Consider the following 13,945-nt stretch of genomic DNA (forward strand, 5'->3'; position numbering starts at 1 on the left):
TAGAATAGGATACATGTTTATATAAACTTTTTTGCTTCAAATGATGTATAAAATCCAATTCTATAGAATGCTGACTATGAAACATCCTGCATAACTGGATATGGCATAGAACAAAACATGTGTGACCAATTGAATGCGCTTATTTTGACATAAATAATTTTCATTATTAATACTTTTGGATTGAATGAAAAAATCTATCGCTTATACATATAAAATCAAATTTCAAATAACTGTGAATAAAATGTAAAAATAAACACATTTGTAGACAAAACTCACAATTTTTAATTGATAATTTTTTTGTGCTATGCCATATCCAATTATATTGTATAGAGATCAGTTATTTACAAATCAATTTTTTTTCTCTTAAAATGTATGTACATACATCTCATATATCCATCTAAATTTAAATACATCACATATTTAATAGTATAATTTATGGGATTCAAGCAAATATGTATAAATATACTGAAATAAAAAAAATTGCTAACTTGACTAAACCTTTTAACTAAATATTATTTTGTTAATTGAACATATTAAAATATTTAAATTAAATATAACATATTAAATCTAACAAAACGTACATTTGACTTAAATACTAATATATGTTCAGTTAATAAAATAATAATTTAGTTGAAAAGTTTAATTAACAAATTTTTTTTCAGTGTACAACAATTCAAGTTATATATCCTTAGAAAATTTCAAACTTTAGGCAAGGTTCACATAAATCTGTTCATTAGTTACGCTCATATAAAATTTAGTACATATTTACAACTTAAAGAAATACGAAAGATATTTTATATATATATATTTTAAAGCATCACATATACCTATATATTTTCTTGAGATAAATAAGCAGAAGGACGAGGAAAAAAAATTACTAAAATTGTTTAGAATCTTTTTTCTGTATCTCGAAAGGAAAGAAAAGAGAAACTACCGTTTCTTTCACTATACCCTTCGCAGCATGACGCGGATAACACGGTTGAAAGAAACAGATATATTGTATTATTTCCAATGCTCCGAGTTAAATAAAGTATCCTGTTCACACAATGGTATGCTTGTCGATTGTGTAGATATAGAAGCAAATTTTTTTGGGAGATTAATTGTCATGCTGTTTTATTTTAATCTTTGACTATATTATTATGTTCTTAGGCATACTACGTGTTATTTACATATACGACAGTATTTGAGTATCGAGATATTTTAAGTGATTAGAGTTTACCACTAATTGTTAGGAAAAATATTTAATAATGATTGATGAAATTACCTTCTGAATTTAATAATGAATTCTGCTAATGGCTATCTAATAGTTTCCTGCATTTTTCTAAGTTTACGATTCTTTTATAAAAAGGGAATAATTTGATTGAGATAAATATATACGCGATAAGAAAAGGAAATTTATTTATTTAACGATTTTAAAACATAAATAAATTTGATTTAAAAAAATGTAATATATTTTTTCAATGAATTTTATCAAGTAAACGTTCGAATAAATAAGTTTATATGAAGTTGATTGGAAAATAATGATCAATAGTTATTTTTAGTAAATTGAGATAACATAAATTAAGTTCCTGAAAAATATTGACAGCACAGATCAGTGGTTCTCAAACTGAATTCGTCATACGCATATGCTTTATTTCATCATTATCTGGACAAATAAAAATGCTAATCTAGCAAATTGATAAGATTTGAACTGTCATTGAATTTATGTCACTTGTTTTCTCGATTAATTGTAAAAGACGTGTGAACTGATTTGTCGTACAAAATGCATACATATACGTGTTTTACATATGTTTAAGAATCTCTGACGTAAATAAACACGCGTAAATAAATAAATTCCAAACCATGTGTGCATGAAAGAGCAGGAAAAAGGAAAAGGACACATACTTTTATATTGCGATAAACGGTTTATATCACAGCTATTTTATTTTTATTTATTTTCCCGAATACAAACTCAGGACACTCTTCTCTCAACACACACAATCAGCGAATTATGAAAATATATGTATACAGAGTGTCCTTATCGAATCACTGATATATATACATGCAGTTAGATTCCCGACGTCATTTGAGGACGATTTTTTTCCTCAGTGAAAATGTCGAGGGAGGTCATTTTATGTAATCAATTTTTGCCATCATATTTTTTATATAACTATGAACTCTCTGAAATTAATTGAAGAATGTGGTTTCGTTAATATTTTGTTTCCACAAGATTTAGTTTGCGAAAACTCTTTATTTACAATTGTTTATAACTTGAAAATTATTGGTGCTTCGACATTTTCGCTGAGGAAAAATCGTCTCCAAATGACAATCGGGAATCTGCTTGTAAATGAGTGATTTCCTGGATACGGTACACCTTGTATATCGAAAAATATCTTCTCTTTGACTGACCTCGGTTGCTCGCGCGGTTCGATCGTGGTTTAAAGTTAAACCGAATCGAATGGGTTAGGTGCAACCGGCCTTTGGAACGCGCGATATCGGCAACTGATAGCGGCATCTGATCGTCATCTCCTTTAGCAACACGAGCCACACTCTCCTTCATCGCGGATCGCTGTAATGCGCATACTGACCATTTCTTTGCGGCATGTAACGGTACTCATTCGCGAAGCAAACTCGCGCGAACGAACAGCGAGATGAAAATTTGTTTGCCGTGCAGGTACGCATGAGAGAAATCCTAATTTTGCTCGCTTTAACTCCGCCGAATAATATGTACCGAGTACACATTTTTTTCTCTCCACATTTTTTTCTGGCTAAATGTTCCTAGATTTCCCTCTTTATATTCTCTTATACTGACAAAAAATTTGTTGACGTGATTCTAAACCTTTCAACTAAATTACCATTTTGTTAATTGAACATATTAGTATTTAAGTCAAATATAAGTTTTTTTAGATTTAATATCTTATACTTAATTTAAATATTTTTATATGTTCAATTAACAAAATAATATTTAGTTGAAAAGTTTAGTCAAGTTAACAATTTTTTTTTAGTATATAGATGTTGAAAGATAAACTCTATATAATTTGTGAAAACTTTGTTTAGATATGAAAGTATATTGTCTTTAATTTGTGTATATAAATTATTTTACGTCACATTAAAATAATTTAATAATAAGATACTTGTTCTATATTTTAATATAAAGATATGCTATATTCTAATACAAAATAGTACAAAATCAAAGAATAAAATGTTTGTAAGAGAAATTAATGTAATTGAAAATTTGATTAACGAGTGTTATTTAGTCATAACAAAGACATAGCTGATTTAAGACAGAGATTACACGAATATACTCTAGATATTTCGAGGATAGATAAGTTGCTCCCAAGAGCTCGTCGATAAGAGACATCGTAAACCGTCCGCGATGCTTATTTTTTCGCTTATTGACATAAATTTGCATCATAACGAACTGCGACCTTGCAAGTATCGCGACATACAAGCATATTAATGTTCGTTTCTTTCGTATACTCCTCTTCATTTTTTTAAATCATTTATTTTATTATTTGTAAAATGAAAAAAAGAGTAACATTTTTTTTTGTAACAATTTTATAAACTCTCGGAATCTGATAGAGTCTAGATAATCGGACAATATTTTATGATTGAAGAATTTTCCGCAGAGAATCGAAATAAATCTCGTAAAATTATTTGTGACGTAGAAAAACTGTCGCTTTTTTCTTATTTCTGCGGCTTGTGCAAAAACTAATTACTTTATTGCGACGAACACAATTCCGTCGCGACAGTAAAACTCATCGGCGTATATACGTCATTCGGAGTGGCTCTTGAAAATTTTATTCTCCGCAAACAATCCTCGACAGTAAAATTTCCGCCGTACATTGAGAGCGACACTTAATGAGTGTCTAATTGAGAGTTTTCTCCGAGAGCGATCCTCGATAATAAAACTCTCGAGTGTGCACTTTGCCTAACCTTAGATATAGCGCGAGATATTCGATTTTCTCCTTGCTCTAAATTCACTGGCATTGAGCCGCATCCATCTGTTTTAATCATCAAATTTTAATTAGCAATTTTATATACGCTTTTCTACGTCGCATCGATAATGAAGATTTAATATATTTTAGAATCTGTTAGTGCTGTCAATATTAATCTATTAAACGGATAGTTCCTTCAATGGAAAACGTATTTATATGTAATTAAGAGGAAGTGATAACGATTAAGATACGGATCTTTTTCTATTCTAACAATAAGTAAACATGACTGATCTTTAATTTGAAACGCGAAAACGCATATATGAAAAAGCGACGAAAGGAAAATGAATTAACGCTTCGCTCGTAACTTTGTATTTTTGCGGTTTTACGACGCGTTACAGAACAGCTGATTCCAGGTTATTTTGTTAATTGCACGTTGTATCTCGCTTCGTGATTTATTGATATATACGTGCTCGGAATTATGATTTCTCGCTGTAAAAACTTGACACGACGCGCTGGGTTTAAATCCGCAAATTAACTCGAAGACACGCCGCGCAATTACGCGCCTTTATCGTGATTTAACGCGACCGGAAAGTTAATCGTTACCTCTTATTGTCTGTTGGGTGCGTCCCAGAGATACAATATTACTATCCCTTTTTTTAATCGGAAACTTTGGAACAACAAAACCCTTATAAAAATTCAAATTAATACATTTAATTTTCGCGATGCGAAAAAATGTATATTAGAATGTTCTATATTTCTGGATTATCTAGAATTGATGTATTTATTGAATTCTATATATTTATGTATTTTCTACCCCCATCAAAGAGAAACTTCTTTCTATTTTTGTAGAGTTAACTTTCTTTTCTTTAAATTTGAAAAAGTAATTTGAGTTCTGTGAGTGCTTCTCAAAATGTGTTAGAATTAAAGATTAATTTTTGTGATATTTTGAATTAGCTATGCACGGTTTTTCAAATAGTGTTTTCATTGCTTTACATTATAGAATTTTTCCTAAATTTGATTGAGTATCTACACAAAAATTCGTAATTTTTTTCAAATAAGACAAGACTTCACAGAAATAAGATCCCCTCTTCCCCCAAATTTGAAGTTTACTCGTGTGAAATTTATTTTCATTACGTAAGATCTTTACAATATATATATTAATTCATCTAATAACATTAAATAATTACATTGGCCATAGTCTAATTCTATTTTTTTTTAATTGAATGATTATATTATACGTTAAATAATTGATTCCACATGTTCCTCAATAGTTGTGTAATTTTGCATCATTATTCGCTGGAATACAAAATAAGTTTGCATATTTTTCTTCGATATCAATCAGCTGTAAAACGACGATTTGCTTTGCAAATCATATATACTTGTAAAATTATCGTTGCCAAGATTATGAATGTTTATTACATTATCATCATTATTTAGACGCTTATTTCTCGACTTATTAAACGCACGCACCCGTATACAAACATACACACGACACTCGTGCACCACCCATTTCTGAAGTAATGACGTTCAAAGCCTCGGCACGATGTTGATTTCATCGATTTTGTCTCGTCTTTCGTATTTAATAGCGAAACATATAAGGATCTTTATGCGTATCGATGGAACATCTATAGTTTATTTATCAAGGTTACCGCGTATTTATGACGACAGTATCCGTGCAGCCGGCTTGAATCTGCAGGTGGCTCGCCTGTTGCAACGCTTCACTCTCTCGATCCCAGCGATTTACGCGTCTATCCTACTTTCGCGTATCAGTATAGCAATAAAAGTATAATCCGCATTTATAGCATATATCGGTTCCTAAATAGCGTGTAGTGTCGATATGTCAGTCTCCGAATAAAACACGCGGTGTCGCGAAACGAAGCCATTCGACCGCAGTATAACGTAAAAAAAAGTTTCTCTTCCGCGCACAGAAGAGATTTTCATATAATCGAAATATTCTGGTGAGATATAAAGTCAGCCCCGCCGACTTTAATCGAATTTCAAATATTAACGAAGAGCGTAGCGGATTCTCGATAGAAATTGTTACATCTTCGTTATACATGCGGAATTATTCACAAAGTTTCTTATTATATGTATATATTCAGTGTTTGCTGTTATCTAAATAAAATTATATATATACATATATATATATATATATATTATCTATGATCTGCATCTTAGATAAAAAAAAGTGATCTTTATTAAATTATTTAGAATGATATTCAGATAATTTGGTTTAGAGTCATAAGACATAAAAATACTTAAATATCAGAACTTGAGCAGTAAGCGATAAAAACTTACAAATAAAAATATAAATATATTTTTGATATCCCTTTCATAACTTACATTTTTTTATAACTATGTTTATATAAGTATTTTTAAAAATAATATTATCCGAAAGTTATCTAGATGAATCACCATATAATTTTATCTTTCATCTAGATATATATTTAAAACAAAATGATCTTCATCCTATCTAAGATAAATTTACAAATTTTTATCTCATCTTTATCTAGCTAATTTGAAAATCATCTGAGCACAACACTGTATATTGAAATATGTAGAAATCCATGCTCGAGAGATCGATAAGTTTTCTTACGCAAATATCAGGATAATCATTGGAGCAATACTCGCGCACGCGCCTCTTTGCCTCGCATTTGCAAACTCATTCAATATCTCTGGCGTGAGACGGACTTCCGTCACGCGGATGAGTCGCCGACTTTCTTGCGTTTGTTTTCATTTCGCAAAAAGCGAAGTTTATCATCATATCAGGCGAGACGGCCGCAAAATATCCATATCGCCATAGGTAACCGCTCATTATCATAATCATTACGCTACGCCGTGCTTGTTTATGCAACCGACTTCGTAAATTTATCACCACGTGCGGCTTCTTTTACTTTACTGTCATAGTGTCACAATCGAAGGACAAAAGTGACAAAGTCGTAGACACGCGGTATATATAATATCTCTCTTTACGACCGGCCTGTTTTTCGACAATAGAACAATCGCGGCACGTGTGCATCGTATAGGTGCATATGCAATCGATATCATAGTATATCTGCGATACTCTTCGTTTAATTCAAACATGATTTCTATCAATTTATTCCTATATACGTAGATCGAAATAATAGTTGCATTAATATCATTTTAAAGAAGTGCTGACCGTCTATTTTTTATTGATAAATATTATTTTTATCTATATAACTATTAATTGACTGCACAGAATGAAAAATTTCCTTTTTCAGGATTAAAGTATTCATAATAACAAATTTGGGTTATTACTTATATATGTACACTCTGAAAAAAATTGTGAACTTGACTAAATATCTCTCAACTAAATTACTATTTTGTTAATTGAACAGATATTTAAGTTTTGTTAGATTTAATGTGTTATATTTAATTTAAATATTTTTATATTCTCAATTAACAAAATAATATTTAGTTTAAAGGGTTTAGTCAAGTTATCAATTTTTTTTAGTATGAATATTAAAAAGAATCTAAGAAAGTTAAATAATTATAAATGCTTTAATTCTAGAAAAAGATTTTTCATTCTATGTAGCCAATAAATGGTTAAATAAAAATATTTGTCGATAAAAAACAGAGTCAGCATTTCTTTAAGTGCATTAGATGCACTAATACATTCGCACTTGTTCTATATTAATTTTATATTAATATTTTAATAATAATAATTAATATTATTATTGAGAGAAGACATAAGAATGAAGCATTATTTAATTTCTTAAATTCGAATCTGATTGATTTCACGAATTTTCAAGGAAATCGCTATGCATTAATCACTTTACACCAATGAAACTTGTCTACTTGTATACGACATTATATATTTTTTTATTATGTATGAAACATAACGGAACATTTTTAGAATGTCCTTGCGACGTAGGCGTTGAAAAAACAACCGGCTACCTTTTTCAAGTCGCCGTTGAAGCGACAAAACACGACGTTATTGTTATCGCGCGTGCAGATGACAGAATAGAATATACACGGAGCGTTTAAATAGATCTGTCGATCATATTCCTGAATAAATATTCCGGCGTGAAATTCAAGTTGCTCAAAGCTGCTAAATGTTCGAAAGACGCGGAGCGGAAAAAATTGCCTGTCCGCGATTTTTATTTTCTTCATCGGAAGTACCGCGATGTTTTTCCCTCGGCGATAATCCGTGCTATGTTACTATATAATTAAATGGAAGCGGATCGCAGGACGGATACGGTGAAATTATATCGCGGCGCTCTTTTCTCAGGTTTATTAGATCCTCCGTTATCGCGAGCAGAATGCTACGAAAAGTCGTCCATCTCTCGATATGAAACGACATCCGGCTCTCTCTCTCTCTTTCTCATTCGCTAACCGATCGGATGACAGGGTGTCTAGCGGTCAGGGAAATCTGGAAAACCGGTTATTGTCAGGGAATTTTATAAATCTGGAATTGTCAGGGAAAAGTCAGGAAATTTTACTATTTATCTGGATTTTTTCACATTCTATGCATCTATCTAAATAATTTGAATTTTTTTATGTAATAAATATAACTTTTTCTTGACTCCTATAGTACACTAATTTTCTGTGTTAAAAATCGATTCATCTACAGCGTATTCGTTAATTTATATTTTCATCGTCGTGTTATTTTATTTCAATATGTTATATATTTCAAAATATATTATAACATTGCTCAAAAATTACACCTAATATTGTTCTAGAACTTTATTTTAATTCATTTTTCGCGATTATCGTACATAATGCAGATTGTAATTGATTTAAATTATTTTTTTAACTTCCGAATCTTTTCATTGTTAACAAAAAAACATCTCAAGGATTTCATGATTTAACATTAAATTAATTTTTCATATAGATATATGCAAATGATATATTTGGAAAAAATGATACTAAAAAGTCCGGAGAAAAATGAATTTCTGGTCTTGGAGAGAAAATCTGAAAAAGTTGGGAAATTTTTTTCATTGAGTCTGCTGGACCCCCTGGAATTCGATCGTGTTAAAAACGACGACGATGGGTATCCCGCCATCGCGCGGTGTACGACCTTGGTTTTCTTATTTGGAAATATGTGCGGGTAAAGCGAGACGGCCTTGCGTCGAAATTGCTCGCCGCTAAACATTCGACTCCGATTTGCGAAATGTTTCGGGGCGAGAGTGCCGTTCGGATTGCATTCGGCGAGTCCGATGTCAAAGGCGCGTTTTCACTCCGCGCCGCGTCCTTCTGCAATCGCCGTCAACGCAGAAGAGGAGAGGAAGATATCCCTTTTGGTATCTCCGATCCTCCCTCTGTCGGAATGCGTCCTCCGCTCAGCCAGATGCCGATTCTCTCACAACACGATGAGTGTCTTTCGCTGTCGTTTCTTTCCGTTTATTTCCGCTCGTCATCCTTCTCCTTTTTTTCATAAAAATATCGACACGTGCTAAAATCACCGTGAAATGTATGTGCATGCGTAATTATGTTTGTAACAACGCCCGGAGCATTACATGAGTTTAATGTGAAACGCTGCTGCGATTTTCCACGTATCTTTCTCTCTCTCTCTCGCTCTCGCTCTCTTCGCTAATTAAATGTCGGCGATTAATAACATGCAATTTAACTACGCTTAACGTAGTTACAAAACATTTTGCAATACACTGTATACTTTTCTAGGCGCATAATGAAATCACAACATTCATTAGTTATTATTCTCTATCAGATTATGTCCATGAAATATGAGTCGCTACAGCGTAGATTCATTGCTAATCACTACTAATGGATTTCTTTTTCTCTTTACTAATAAATTCCGATTATTATATACGCGGGATACAATATTTCTTTTTTCGCATTTAATGTATAATATTATGTACGGTTTATTTTATTACGATTTAACCATGTCACTCGAGTCGATTTATTTATTTCGACAAAAAAAGGACAGAAAATCACGAGAAAAATAGTGGTCGCCATCGAGGTCGGTTAAATTGAATTGAATTTTTGACGTCGCTTTTTTCAGAAATAGAATTTCATATGCAAAAAAAAAGAATCGTTTTCACGCTCTCTCCACATATTTTTTTATCGGGGATTATTTCCTTCTACATTTATTGTTAGATAGTAATTTTCGTCGCATTTCGTACAAATAATGACAAACTTAAAAATCTACTATATAAAATCCCTTCGGAATACAGGAATAGAAATTATTTATAAAATGATCCGGCTATAAAAAGGCCTCGCTCTCGTGAAGAATCGCAATGAATGGCTCAAGCGAATGATCTATGAATAGAGTTTCGGATTGCCTATTAAATTGTCCGCAAACCATCTTATATTAGAACGCGCTCTCCTCCCTCGCGGACATTGGCCATTTACATTGATCGAAATATATCTCTCGTTCGACGATCCCAAAGATGTTTTTTCTATTAAAAAGTTCAAAGCACCGGACGATCGATAATTGTCGACGCGCACCTCGTGAATTCGGAATGAGTGTCACGTCGTTATCCGTAACAAATGAGGTCCTAGCATGATGAGCTAAGAAACACGACTGTTACAGTGTCATTAAATATAACTTATTATTTGCTGTAATTTGTACAAATTTCGAGTAATGTCGCGTTAGTCTCATTAGCCCAAAGGAATGAGATTAAGAATGTAATGTAAAGTGTTTTAATTAACAATGTTGCTGCGATGTTTATCAAATAACAAATTATTCTGATAATATCGCAAACATACTGATATTTATTGAAATATAAACGAAGGTTGTATTTATAAATGCGGTGCACAAAGAGAGAGAGAGAGAGAAAGGATTGCTATTTAATTGGCACGTAATTACATCGTCCTTTAGTGGGAGATCGGATTTAGAACATAAATAGATCAATTTGCGCACCTGTGTATTAACTTCTTTTTATCTCATCGAGAAAAAACAATGGTGAGAGCATCAGCAAGATACAAGAATTAATTCTCTTATTTTGAGAAACAGCATAAAACATTTATAAAAGTAACACAAAATCCACTTATTTTCTTATATTTTTCATCATAGTTCTCGATACGCAAAAAAGATTATAAAATTTTATCTACGTTGCAAAAAAAATGCATTTGAATTGCGAATCGAAGTCATATATACGTATATACGGTTGCGAGCAAATTATCATTTTGCACGCGGTCGATATAAAATAAACACCGAATCCCCTCCCTTTTCGTTGGTGCGCGCCGATAAGACTCGACGTATCCCCACGAAGGGTTTCAGATTATGTACTCGTTTCAGGGAGATGGCGAACGATGTCTCGCGGCTTTTTCTCGGCAACGACCGAGTGTCTCGAAACTTTTATATCGTCTGAACGAGTCCTCCGGTCGCGAGAGAGAGAGAGAGAGAGAGAAAGAGAGAGAAGAAGAGCTCTCGAGTTCGTCGGCCGAGAAACGTAATTTCGCGTCGGCCGAAACCGCCGGCGCGGCGTTCGGTCCAGATTATACCGAGGGCCTGCTTGCTCTCGCGGTGTCGTTAGCCGCGTCGAGAGAGAGAGTGAGGTCAGCAACGGCGCGCCACTCAATAAATCAGAGTTGCTGCTGTTGCTGATGCTCGTGTGCGGACTTGTGCGTCGCGTCGGTGGGAGACGAGGACGGTCGAATTCTGTCACGCGATCCGTCAACGGAGATCGGTCGAAATATATGTCAGTATATATATGTATATATATGCCCGGAAGTCTGCAAATTTTTCTAGCAGAGAGAGAGAGAGAGAGAGAGAGAGAGAGAGAGAGAGAGAGAGAGAGAGAGAGAGAGAGAGAGAGAATAGAAATGTCAACCGCGTTACAAATTTATGACACAGAGGAGATATATAATTCTATTTTTAGGGAGATTTTGAATGTGTGACGTGTAAGCGAGTTTGTTTTATTTCGGACATATTACTAAAAATTTCTGTTATATACGTATTCTCATTATATATTTAATTAGCGATACAGCAATCGTATTATTAAATCATTTTTATATCATATTAATTAAATTAAAAAGATGATTAGCATTTTTCCATATCTACACTTTCAAAAAATTGATTAACTTTATTAAATATCTCAACTAAATATTATTTTGTTTATTGCACACATAAAAATATTTATATTAAATATGACATTAAATATAACAAAATGTATACATTCGATTTAAATACTAATGTATGTTCAATTAACAAAATAGTAATTTAATTAAACGACTTAGTCAAGTTAACAAATTTTTCGTTTCAATGTACAGCATTGAACATAACTTTCAATATTGATTTTACAAAATCATTTTATAGGAAAATCATCATTTTTGATTATTTATGATAAAATATCACCGAGAAATAAAACGTTTATACGTTATGCGGTTATAATTTTTCAGCTAGATTCACCGAAAGACTGTCATATAGGGATTTGTAAATAATTTGAAATATACACGTGCAGAATTTTTTTAGCGTCAGTTGAAATAACATTGAGATTATTGTATAGAACGGTTTTATTTTTCGCGACTAACAGAGAATCTCCTACTGTTCGGTTTTAACGTTTTATAGCATTTTTTCGTTTTGTTCGACCACTCTCGGCGAAATAATTCGAGAGTGCATTCAAGCTACAGCTTATTCACAGTTCGTTAAAAAATAATAAACTCCGACCGATCGGCAGCCCACTAATTGCCGTGCGAGGTAACAATCGGGGTGACGCGTTGCAACTTAATTATCGCATAATTAAGCATACGCTTTGAATTACTTTACGGCGAGCAATTTATAAAAATTAGCTCGGTATACTCAAAGGCAATATATATATATTGCAATTGACTATCATCGGCGAATAATTCTATTATCCCGCGAATTACGCGATACAATGATGAATATGTAACGAGGTAGCATATTTTAATAATAAATCAAAATGTACTCGATCGGCGCGGCCGTGTGTTCGCTCCTCTCTACATCATTATCCTTTAAAATCTTCAGGGTATTAATAAAAACTGCATTACCCATTTATCGCTTTTAGTTAATTATACAAAAGCTCTTATTAATACCGGTAAATAAATGAGATTCAACACACACGGTACCGATGGCAAATGTACACGAGATTCGTTGATAATTACCAGCGATTAATTATCAACCGAATGATATCGAGATAAACGCGCGGCGAATAAACGCATGCTTCAGAAATAAACATTTCCGTTCGTTTGACAAAATATATATCGATTTATCCTCGGGCAAATAATGCGCGCACGAAAAATGACACCACGTCACCGTTTTATTTTTTTCCCGCGTTTTTGTACGCTTTTTGTGCGTGGAAAAGGGTGGGAAAAGAATGATTTTAATCGCGCGCGGATTAGTGGATCGATATGGGGGATATCGCATCTCTATATCGATGTCCGGCGACAAAAAAGTCTGCGCACCTGCATGAGAAAAGTGACCTACTTCTCTCTCCGTAATTCCCCAAGATATACGCGGAAGAAGAAAGTCCCATCCATGTCTCTTACTTTCGCATCTACCTTCGCTTTTTTGCAAAAAAAAAAAAAAATCTCGAAGCTCGTCTAACAAGAAACCGCTCTGGATGGTGCACCTCCGATTTTCACCCAAGAATCTCGCGTATGTCGCAATACGATAGAGATGGACGTATTCTTTTATGTCTTTCCGGGAATTGAAACAACCTTTCAAAGATAAATTGATATCTTTCTGAATAGCATTGTGACACCATAAGATATATCCATATATATAAAAGAATATTTCAAATGCACGTTTTATGATTGCGATATTGAAGACAAATATAGTTATAGATTCGAATTTTCCAAAGAAAGTTTGAAGGAAAAGGAAAACGCAGATATTACAATTCTAGAGAAATACTTTTGATATATCGATAAAGCATTTCTTTGTATCGCGCGTCTCTTTTCGGAATTCGATAACTGTTATCAAAAAAAAAACTTAATTGATAATAGACTATTATATTTTATCTCTTTTTGTTTTTAAATAATCCGCAATATCTAATCTAAAGTTCTTATGTCGCGCATTGTGATACGGTCTGTGAGATCTGAAGGAGTTTTCTCCAGAAAAGCGACCAAGGTACGACCAAGGGCGA

General features: G+C 32.9%; 1 protein-coding gene across 7 annotated transcripts in view; it reads left to right on the forward strand.

Annotated features, from left to right (window-relative positions):
- The window catches only part of tay (tay bridge kinase), a 34,518-nt gene that overhangs the window by 3,331 nt on the left and 17,242 nt on the right, over positions 1-13,945 (forward strand). The window lies entirely within an intron of this gene.

This window comes from Nylanderia fulva, unplaced genomic scaffold, assembly GCF_048542155.1.
Source record: "Nylanderia fulva isolate GAGA-0341 unplaced genomic scaffold, ASM4854215v1 Scaffold28, whole genome shotgun sequence".
NCBI lineage: Eukaryota > Metazoa > Arthropoda > Insecta > Hymenoptera > Formicidae > Nylanderia > Nylanderia fulva.